This window comes from Canis aureus, chromosome 8, assembly GCF_053574225.1.
Source record: "Canis aureus isolate CA01 chromosome 8, VMU_Caureus_v.1.0, whole genome shotgun sequence".
Classification (NCBI taxonomy): Eukaryota; Metazoa; Chordata; class Mammalia; order Carnivora; family Canidae; genus Canis; species Canis aureus.
Window position 1 is genome coordinate 36,404,611 of NC_135618.1, and position 11,879 is coordinate 36,416,489.

At 43.2% G+C, this 11,879-nt stretch overlaps 1 long non-coding RNA gene across 1 annotated transcript; it reads left to right on the forward strand.

Moving 5' to 3' along the window:
- The first annotated feature begins 2,198 nt into the window (after positions 1-2,198).
- On the forward strand, positions 2,199-5,615 carry LOC144318087 (uncharacterized). Its single transcript, XR_013383938.1, has 3 exons — positions 2,199-2,457; positions 3,790-3,991; positions 5,182-5,615. It is a non-coding gene; the product is annotated as an uncharacterized LOC144318087 (long non-coding RNA).
- The last annotated feature ends 6,264 nt before the right edge of the window (positions 5,616-11,879 follow it).

Sequence of the window (11,879 nt, forward strand, 5' to 3'; positions counted from 1 at the left end):
TAGTCACAGCTTCACTACTTCCTGCCTCTGGAACCCTGAGTCAGTCCCTCTCGGGGCCTCGGCTTCCTAATCTATCAAAGAAGACAATGGTATCTGAGGCTAGCTTGGAGTAGTAGAGGGTACCTGGAAGCTCTTTGCACACAGTCAACTTCAGGAGGTGGGTGCGGGCTTCCTTTCTGTGGGAAGGTCTCAGTGCTCAACAGAAACCATTTATAAATACCTCCAGCCTTTGGGATGGAGACCAAAAGCACTGGTTTCTCAGGAATATAGTTCTGCTATGGTGGCAGGAATACCTAAGAGCATAGCCATGACTTCATATTTAACATCCAAAGCAGGGCCTGGGTGAGAAGCATGCAAATCTATATTAAAGACTGAACCCGGCAGGAGAGATGGTATGATGAAGACCAGAGCATGTGCTTGATATTGGCTGGGCAAAAATAAGCTGATGGTTCAGATGGAAGGTTAGAGAAGGTCAGTGTCTGATGGAGGGCATGTAGGTGCTATGGGCGCATGGAACAGGGACATCTGATCCAGGTGAGGGGGTGGTGTGGAGACAGCTGAGGGTTCTTCCTGGAGAAGGTGATGTCAAAGCTGAGACCTGAAGAGTCAGTAGGGATTAGAGGGAAAATAGATGTTTTAAGAAATGGAATTTGAAACAGAGAGCACTGCATATATCTAGGACACAAAAGAATGGCCGCATCAGGGGCACCTGGGTGGCTCAGTTGGTTAAGCACGTGACTCTTGATTTCATCTCAGGTCATGATCACAGGGTTGTAAGACTGAACAATGGGCTAGCCATGGAGCCTGCTTAAGATTCTTTCTCTCTCTTCTTCCCTCTGCGCCTTCCCATCCCCTCTATCTCTCTCTGAAAAAAAAAAGGAAAAAAAAGGCTGCATCAGGGAAGACAAGTAGTTGGGAACAGCTGGAGCATAGAATCATGCAGAGAAGCAAAGGAGCAGAAAAGAACTTTCTTCTGACTTCCAGTATAAAAATACTATAACCACCATGGCAATCAGAGAGGGTAAGTGACTTGCCCAAGATCATATTGGGGGAAAAAATGACCCAGAACCATGTCATGGGTGAAGTGGGCGTGAATATGGCTAAAACACTGCTCTCTGCAGACTATCTGCCAGACGTTCTGCCATGAGACATCGCGAAGGTGATTATCACAAGAGGAGCCCCACAGCAGGTGAATAATATGTTGAACATGAGGTATTCGCATAGCAGCCAACAATATTCCAGATGTGCCACGTTTCCTGTGTCAGAAGAAACTACAGTCCCGAGATGGGAAGTGTGAGGGTGTGTGTGAGTGCGCGCGCGCGCGTGAGTGTGTGCGTCCGTGCGCCTGTGCGGCCAGAGAGCAAAATCAACCTGATATGACAGTTCACCCTCTTGCGTGACCTTGCCAATCGAGATTCTTCATCCTTCACTCACGCGGTCCTTAGGCTTGAGCAGGAATCATTTAGAAGTGGGATAGACCAATGCCAGATTTAAAAAATGAGACAAAATCAAACACTGCCCATCAGTACTGCCCTTCAAGAGGAACTGTCATTTTCAGATGTGTGAAAGGAAAACTTAGTAAAAGGAAGCTAAGTAATTCCCCCCAAGAAAGCAGCGAGGCAAGAGGACGCTGGGGCCCGACCGGCTCCCTGCTCCCTGTGCCTTCCTGCGGGGCCGCGGGGCCAGCGGGGACGGGAAACGGGCGCGGCGCCTGGGGGACCACCCAGGCCTTTAGTCCTAGAGAGAGCTCCAAGACCCTGGGCTACACCACAGGGAAACCGCGGGGGAGAGGGGCGGGGATAGTGGGGGGGGCGGGGATGGAGGGACGGTGGGGGCGGGGAGGGGCAGGGATGGAGGGACGGTGGAGGCGGGGATGGGGCGGGGCATGGGGATGGGGCGGGGATGGGGCGGGGCGCGGGGCGGGGATGGAGGGACGGTGGGGGCGGGGCGCGGGGAGGGGGCGGGGCGCGGGGAGGGGCGGGGCGCGGGGAGGGGCGGGGATGGAGGGACGGTGGGGGCGGGGAGGGGACGGGGTGCGGGGAGGGGGTGGGGATGGAGGGACAGTGGGAGGCGGGGAAGGGCGGGGATGGGGGCGGGGCGCGGGGCGGGGGCGGGGATGGAGGGACGGTGGGAGGCGGGGAGGGGCGGGGATGGGGGCGGGGCGCGGGGCGGGGCGGGGCCGTTGCGGACCGCAGACTTCCTGCGGTGGAGCTCTGCCCTCCAGTGCTAGATCTGTGGAAGGGACCGTGTCTCGGCAGCCTCACTCCCAGAGCGTCTGACTCGAGTCCCAGACCTGAGCTGAGTTCTCTCAGCCTCCAGAACAGGGCCCTCTTCCCACTGGCTTCCTGCAGACAGGCCAAGACAGGAGACGCATGCGGGCGACAGTGGGGAGAGCTGCAGTGGGCGCCTGGTCGTACAGCGCTGATCCTGTAGAAACAGCGGCAGGCTTTCTGTAAAGTAGGCCCCCTAAGTCCTGTGGTGCCACAGAGGCACAGTGAATGTTCCTAGCTCACGGTGTTAATATGGCTTTTTTCTACCTCCCCCTCATCTGCTTGGTCCTCTAGGTTTCTCCTGTCTCTTAGGACCAGGACTTGCCAAGACAGTCAGTGTCAGAGAAAACTATTCGTAGTTTGGAAGGACATGGTCATCAGCCACACTTTGGGGAAGAATGCTCCAGGTTGCTCAGGGAGATTCCATGCTATGTTGACCCTCTTTATAGTGAATACAAACCATAACAGCAAATTCTTCCACAGTGCCTACTTACTCTGTGCCAGGCAGTTTTTTGTTTTTTTTTTTTAAGGCTATTGTCCTATGTTTACACGTTTAGTACTCACAACACCTTATGAAGTAGGTGAGGCTCTACTCCCAAGTTACAGAAGAGGTCATAGTCTCCGGGAAGTTAAATAAATTGTCAGGTTGAAGCAGAAGTTTGATCTGGGGTTCAAACTTAGATCATCTCTTAATTCCCCTGCTATCCTATTTCCATTACTTATCATGACTCAAAGAGGGAGGTCAGCAGAGGCTGAGAGCCTGGATGCACACAAGTAATTAGAGCTAGAGACTAGGAACAGCCTGACCAAACAGGAGGATTCCTGGATCCCACCAAGGGAAAAAGTCAAGGCTGGGTGGTCTCTCTGAAGCAGAAGCTGCAGTGAAGTGTCATCCGAGCTGGACCTCCCTGAGGGCCTGTCTCCAAATGAGACCAGCTTCCACAAGAAGAAGGAAGGGTTGACAAATTTTAACTTAGAAGCTATTAAGTTCCTTGGGGATAGGAATTGTTTTAATAGTGAACAGTGTCTAGCAGTGCTTTGCACTTGGCAGGTGCATCATACATATTCGTGGGACTAACATTTAATAAACACAATAGGAGCACTGGGTGGCTCAGTTGACTGAGAGTCCAACTCTTGAATTTGGCTCAGGTCATGATCTTAGGGTCATGGGATGGGGCCCTGCTCAGCAGGGAGTCTGCTTGAGATTCTCTCCCCCTCCCTCTGCTCCTCCTCCCACACACTCTCTCTAATAAATAAATAAAATCTTAAGAAAAACCCACAATATGCCTAGTAGTCTTCTAGGGGCTTTACACGGATGATCTCATGTAACGTTCACTACATTCTTGTGCAGTACCATCATTATTATTACATTCTCATTTCACAGATAAGGAAACTGAGGCATTGAAGGTTACATAACTTTCTTGTGGTTGGTCACTCAGAGGATGAAGTAAGGCTTTTAACCCAGGCAATAGGTCTCCAGGGTCTAGTCTCCTAACCACCATGCTTGCTGTCCTTCTAGGTCAGAAGGATGAGAAGGATTAAGATAATAGGAATAAAATCCTCAGACTGTTCACTCTGGACGAGTTCTTCCCTAGAGAAATGGTGATGGGACTGAGGGATTCAAGATATATCTTCTGGGGAGAAAGACAACAACAGCAGATAGCCTTTATATGGCCAACTGTTGACCTGAGTGCTTTTAAACCTCAGAGCTCCCTAATGAGGTAAGTACTAGTATCATTGCCATTTTGCAGAGGAAATTGAGGCATAGAGAGGTTAAGTATCTTGCCTAAGGTCACCCAGCCAGTAGGTGGTAGACCTGGAATTTGAATCCAGGTGGTCTGGCTCTCAGCTCTGGACTCCTAACCACTGTGATGTACTCCTTAGAGCCTTGTTAGAGTCAAGGTGGGGGGCAGGGCTGAATATCCTGCAAATGTGTAGACTTGCAAGAGAAATTAAGTCATTTCCACTTTTCTTGCCATATAAAAACTTAGGTTTTGGGACACCTGGGTTCAGTGGTTGAGTGTCTGCCTTTGGCTCAGGTTGTGACCTTGAGTCCTGGAATTGAGTCCTGCATCAGGATCCCTGCAGGGACCCTGCCTCTCCCTCTGTCTATGTCTCTGCCTCTCTCTCTCTCTGTTTCTCATGAATAAATAAATAAAATCTTAAAAAAAAAAACCTTAGGTTTTTCCTAAGTATACATAGAAGATGAGAAGAAGAAAACCCAAGGATACAGATTAAGGAGTTTGATCTAATAGCTAATTATTCCATTCTACAAAAAGTCCACCCGTAGGAGGGAAAGGACAGGTTATTATTGCCTGGGAGGCCTCCTGACCATTCTGTCCCTTTTTGTCTTAACATGACCCATGACTCCTAATACCCAAGGGATCTCACTGTCGATGCACAATGTCTCATAGAATCAGATTCTCAAGAGCAAAACTAAATGTGAAGGTCAACTATTTCTATGTGTTCTTACTCTCCAAATAATTTAGGGTGGCTTAGCTATCATTCTAGATCCATCTGGTAAAGTGTTGCCTGTCTTCTCTTTCTCCAAACTTGTCCCTTCCTCCACCCTCTCCCAGGAGCCTCTTCACTCATTGCTTCCAGACCTGACCCAACTGGTGAAGACAGAATATTATTTGCCACCCCCATCCCATCTCTTAAAAATCTCATTTTCTTCCTTTTATTTATTTTATTTTATTTATTTATTCATGAGAGACACCAAGGAGGGGAGGCAGAGACACAGGCAGAGGGAGAAGCAGGCTCCATGCAGGGAGCCCGCTATGGGACTGGATCCCAGGTCTCCAGGATCACGCTCCCACTGAAGGCAGCGCTAAACCGCTGAGTCACCAGGGCTGCCCTCTTCCATTTATTTGTCAGTTAGTTTTCCTTAAACTTGATCTCTTTCATCCAGGGCTAACAAACTTCATTCCTGGGCATAACTTTGAGAATACAGCCTATCTAATTAGCAGCTCCATGTGAAGGAAATTCTGAAACAACAGGAGGAAGGGAAGAGCTATTGATGCAGATGTAAAATCAAGTGGAATTCCAAACAGTAAAGCCATTTAAGAAAACATTGTTCTCTTTTCTTTCTTTCTTCTTTTTCTTTCTCCTTCCTTCCTTCCTTCCTTCCTTCCTTCCTTCCTTCCTTCCTTCCTTCCTTCCTTCCTTCTTTCCTTCCTCCCTTCCTTTCTATTTTATGGAGAGAGAGAGATCATGACCTGAGCCAAAATCAAGAGTTGGATGCTCAACTAACTGAGCCATCCAGGCACCCTAAGAAAAAAATCTTTAAATAAAAGTTGGGGACCAAAGACCTTAAAATAATATTGAACCCACCATTTTGTCCAATATGGGGACTTGTGTTAACATTTAAATTTGCAATCATTCTGTTACCTTTCCTGTTAGAAAACTAACTAGTGGGACACCTGGGTGGCTCGCGGTTGCGCTCTGCTTTCCGCTCAGGATGTGATCCTGGGATCTGGGATTAAGTTCCACATTGGGCTCCCTGCATGGAGCCCACTTCTCCCTCTGCCTGTGTCTCTGCCCCTTTCTGTGTCTCTCATGAATAAATAAATAAAATCCTAAAAAAAAAAAAAAACTAGTAACTAACTTACAAATGAAAGGTGATCTTCCATTGTTCATAAACTAGAGATATTTTTGTGATAGCCTATTTCAGAAATTAGTGCTATATGTCCTATAAAATATAACCTAAAATCTGCTTTTACATGCTGTTCAATAATCAGTAACCCTTGGATAATATTCAAATGGGTATCTCTGATTTCTGAAAATACAAATTGTTTCCAATATTTTACAAGGAAAATTGTCAAACATACAGAAAAGTTGAAATAACTTTTACAGTGAACATCTGGATATCTACCACCTAGTTTCTATCTATCAATAACAATATTTGTTTTATCTTGTGTCTATTCATCTATTTATTTAGCAACTTTCTTATTCTTTATGCATTTCATGGTAAATTGCAGACAACTATAGATAGATATACAGAGAGAGAGAGAGAGAGATCTGATAGAGATATAATGTATATTACCTTCTTTCAGAAAAGTGTCAAAAATTTCCCTATAACCAAGTGAAGACTCTTGTGGATACATTATCTTATTAATTATGTGTATGGGGATCCCTGGGTGGCGCAGCGGTTTGGCGCCTGCCTTTGGCCCAGGGCGCGGTCCTGGATATCCGGGATCGAATCCCACGTCAGGCTCCCGGTGCATGGAGCCTGCTTCTCCCTCTGCCTGTGTCTCTGCCTCTCTCTCTCTCTCACTGTGTGCCTATCATAAATAAATAAAAGTTAAAAAAATTAAAAAAAATAATTATGTGTATGAATAATTACTGTTATTCAGTACACAAGATGTTCCTACTTTTCCTGTGAAATGGAAGCAAGCCTATCTGCCAAGAGATAGGAAATAGTTCTGATGTTTGGGGGCTAAGGAGAGAAGTAAATATTTTGAATAGCTATTGAAAATAAGAGTAAAAGCTGACTTCTGGTGGTTATGAGAATTGCCAAGCAGTGCAGTGGAGAACTGATACCATATTTTTGAAGTGACACCAATCTGCATGTTTGTGTTATGTTCTCTATGAGTCCAAATGGGAGTGGATGGGCCAGATGGTTAGACTAATCCATGCTGGGCAGATGTCACATAAAGACTATGAGACAAGAGGGTTGAGGATGCTACAGATAGAGGGTTCATTGTCACACAGCAGGTGTCTCAACTGGAGAGGGGCAAAGGTATAAATTGCAGGGCACTGTTAAACCTTGAGGACAAGTGGAAACAAAGGCACAGTGATCGGGATGTCATGATCAGCCCCTAGGTGAGATGGTAGTAAGAGGGAGAGGACTAGGCATTCTTTAGGCTTTCATTATCAACATTCACCATTTTGGAGATGGATCATGATGAAGAGCAATATGTGGTCAGGGATGGAGTGGCCAAAGGAAAATGGAGGTCAAGAAATTAGGATGTTTTGATGTTGAAGTTTTCATAAAATGATAAAAGTTCACTGGGTGTTATACTATATATTGGCAAATCAAATTCCAATTAAAGAATATACAAAAAAATGATAAAATTACGTTGATGAGTCATGTGCCAAAGCTGTGTATGTGGGATATACCTACTTGCAGCTGAGACAGTAGGAGGGGGTCTCCTGGAGGAATTCTAGGAAGATTTTTCTCCCTGATGAGGAATGTGGCTAGACCTTCCATCTCCATTTCTGCTTTTGTGTATATACTTGTTCAAGGGATTTTTTTTTAACGTGTGGAGCTACTACAGCAATCTTACAACCAATAAGAAAGATCCAAAGACTTGCTGAGAAGGCATCTCAGAGCTCTGACACCGCTGAACTGCTGAAGAAATCCCACAACTACTTACCTCTACCCTAAGGGGATAATGTCATAATCATCCAGAACATCCTTACCTCATGCTTATGGAACAGAAAGGGAAGGTTGTACAAACAGTGAAGATTGTCGGAGGGTGGGGATCTTTTCCAAGTATTTCTGCCTCCCAACCTGGAATACCTTGGTCTAAGAAGAGAGCAGGGTGGACAGCTTTTAAGAACTGATTATCTCAAAACACACTGGTAAACTGGAGAGGGTTGGAATTAGATAATTAATTTAATGAGTTCTGTGAGTCATTGTTTAAAAGTTTCATGATTTTCTCTTTGTTTAAATTGACCTGAAAGCCTGAGGGACTTCATTAAAAGTCAAGAGTGTTAAACACCAAGGGAATGTAGATTTGCTTAGACTTCCCTGCTTTTCATGAAAAAATGTGGCCCAATGATTATATATGTAATTAAGGTTTAAGAATCAACTCCTCTCCTACACACTACTGGAGTTATTATTAAGCATAGTTTTTCAAGGGCAGGTTCTTAAAATTACAAAAATATGGGTTCCCAAGGGACTGTGAGTGATAGAGCAGCTCCAGTTAAGGACCTTCCTTCTTTGAGGAGACAGAGTGTAACTCACATTTCATATAGACACCATCAGTAAGTACAAAACATAGACACGTGGCAGAAAGCTTGGTGATTGATCCCTCTAATACTGATGCCACAGCACTGAGGACATGACATCATGAGTCTCAGGCCTGGTCTCCAGCTCCCTGGGATGTGCATCACTCACTACAGCCAATAGCTTAGTTGATGGCTAGCATGGAATGGGGATAAACAGATTTTTATTTAGATCCCTGATGCTGATAGTCAAATTGGCCCAATATCAGATTGGTGCTGCTAAGTATAGCTGTTCCATGAAGTTTTCCCTGATGCACTCTATCTCCATTTTCTAGAATGATCCATGATCCATCTCTTCTCTCATGCATGTAGACAATTATGTGTCTATGTTTCTAAATAACAGTAATAATAATGTCTCATATTTTGAGCACTTAACTCAAAGGGACATTGTTGAGTGTTTTGTATACATTACATCATTTAATCCACACAAGAGCTCCATGAGGTAGGTACTATTGTTATTCCCATTTTATAGATGAAGAAACTGAGGTTTAGCAGGTTAACTTACTAATAAGATCTTTCAGTCGTATATGGTAGAGCCAGAATTTGAACCTCTATGACTCCAGAGTCCATACTCCTTACCACTATGGTATGTCAATTCCTTGTTACTACACAAAAGAATGCTTGTGACAAGAATAAGTAACCTCTCTTTAAAATTCCCAAACTCACAGAACTCTGTTTTTCTCTGCAACCACAAAAGGACTGATATGACAAAGGAATATCTCTTCCATCACAGCCTTCCAAAAGTTAAAGAGACAAGGCAGGTGCACTTCAGAAACTCAGAACAACCTTCTTTGTATCTTTAGGTGTTACACAATGCCCAGCATATAGAAAGTAAATAATAAATAAATGCTCAATGAACACAGTTATACAATACTGACTATAATCCTTCTTAAAAACTTTTTATTTAAATTCCACTTAGTCAACATACGGTGTAATCTTAGTTTCAGATGTACAATATAATGATTGAACACTTCCATACAGCACCTGGTGCTCATCACAAGTGCCCTTCTTTAATTCCCATCGCCTATTTAATCCATCCCCCCCCCCCCACATCTCCCCTCTAGTAACCATGAGTTTATTCTCTATAGTTAAGAGTCTGTTTCTTGGTTTGCCTCTCTTCTCTCTCTCTCTCTCTCTCTCTCCCTCCCTTTTCCCTTTTGTTTTGTCTCTTAAATTCCACATATGAGTGAAGTCATATGATGTTTGTCTTTCTCTGACTTATTCTGGTTAGGATCGTACTCTCTCTAGCTCCCTCCATGTCATTGCAAATGGCAAGATTTCATTATTTTTGATGGCTATATAATATTCCATTGTGTACATATATCTATATGTATCTATCTATCTATCTATCTATCTATCTATCTATCCCACACCTTCCTTACTCATTCATCAGACAATGGATATTTGGGCTGTTTCCATAATTTGACTATTGTAGATAATGCTGCTATAAACATCAGGGAGCATGTATCCTTTTTGATTTAGTGTTTTTTATGCTTTATGTAAATACCTCACAGTACAATTGCTGGATCCTAGGGCAGCTCTATTTTTAACTTTTTGAGGAAACTCCAACTTGTTTTCCACAGTGGCTGCACCAGTTTGCATTCCCACCAACAGTGCAAGAGGGTTCCCCTTTCTCCACATCCTCACCAACTCTTATTGTTTCTTGTGTTGTTGATTTTAGACATTCTGACAGGTGTGAGGTGATATTTCATTGTAGTTTTTATTTGTATTTCCCTCATGATAAGTGATGTTGAGCATCTTTTCATGTGTCTGTTGGCCATCTGGATGTCTTCTTTGGGAAAATGTCAATTGATGTCTACTGCCCATTTTTTAACTGGATTATCTGTTTTTTGGGTATTGAGTTGTAGAAGTTCCTTATAGATTTTGGATACTAACTCTTTACCCGATATATCATTTGCAAATATTTTCTCCCATTCCATAGGTTGCCTTTTAGTTTTGTTGTTTCCTTTGCTATACAGAGCTTTTTTATTTTGATGATGTCCTAGTAGTTTTTTTTTTTTTTTGCTTTTGTTTCCCTTGTTTCAGGAGACATACCTAGAAAGAAGTTGCTATAGCTCATATCAAAGAAGTTACTGCCTGTCTCCTCCTTTAGGATTTTGATGGTTTCCTGTCTCACACTGAGGTCTTTAATCCATTTTGAATTTATTCTTGTGTATGGTATAAGAGAGCAGTCCAATTTCATTCTTTTGCATTCAACACCATTTGTTGAAGAGACTGTCATTTTCCCATTGGATGTTCTTTCCTGCTTTGTCAAAAATCAATTGACTATAAATGCAGGTCTTTTGACATTGATTATGTATGCCAAAAACTCCTTTGAGTACAAAAATCTCATTTTCCTAAATTAATTTTTTTTCGATTTAAATAATCATGAATGGAAAGGGGGCATCTGCATGGCTCAGTAGTTGAGCATGTGCCTTCGGCTCACGGCATGATCCTGGGGTCCTGGGATCAAATCCCACATCAGGCTCCTTTCAGGGAGTCTGCTTCTCCCTCTGCCTATGTCTCTGCCTCTCTCTCTTTATCTCTCATGAATAAATAAATAAAATCTTTTTAAAAATCAATTGATCATATAATAGTGGGTTCATTTCTGAGTTTTCTATTCTGTTTTACTGATCTGTGTCTGTTTTTTGTGCCAGTACCATACTGTCTTGTTCACTACAGCTTTGTAATGTAACTTGAAGTCAGAATTGTGATGCCTCCAGCTTGGCTTTTCCTTCTCAAGGTTGCTTTGGCTATTTGGGGCCTTTTGTGGTTCCATACAAATTTTAGGACTGTTTGTTCTAGCTCTGTGAAAAATGCTGTTGGTAGATTGATAGGGATTGCATTACATGTATGGATTACTTTGGGTAGTATAGACATTTTAACAATATTTCTTCTTCCAATCCATGAGCATGGCATGTCTTTCCATTTCTTTGTGTCATCTTCAATTCCTTTCATCAGTGTTATTTTACAGTTCTCAGAGTACAGGTCTTTCACCTCTTTGTTTAGGTTTATTCCCAAGTATCTTACTGTTTTTGCTGCAATTGTAAATGGGATGGGTTCCTTCATTTTTCTTTCTGCTGCTTCATTATTGATATACTGAAATGTAACAGGTCTCTGTACACTGATTTTGATTCCTGCAACCTTACTGAATTGCTGAGTTCCAGCAATTTTTAGTGGAGTCTTTTGGGTTTTCTACCTAGAGTATCATGTCATCTGCAAATGGTGAAAATTTGACTTCTTCCTTGCTGCTTTGAATGCTTTTTCTTTTTCTTGTCTGATTGCTGTGGCTAGGACTTCTAGTACTATGTTAGAAGAGAGTAGACATCCCTGTCTTGTTTCTGACCAGAGAAAAAGCTCTCAGTTTTCCCCATTGAGGATTACATTAGCTATGGGTTTTTCAGATATGGCATTTATTATGTTGAGGTATATTCTCTCTAACCCTACTTTGTTGAGAGTTTTTTAAATCACGAATGGATGCTGTACTTTGTCAAATGCTTTTACTGCATCTATTGAAAGGATCATATGAGAGGATGATATGAAAGGATCTTATCCTTTCTTTTATTAATGTGGTATCTAATGTTGATTGATTTGCAA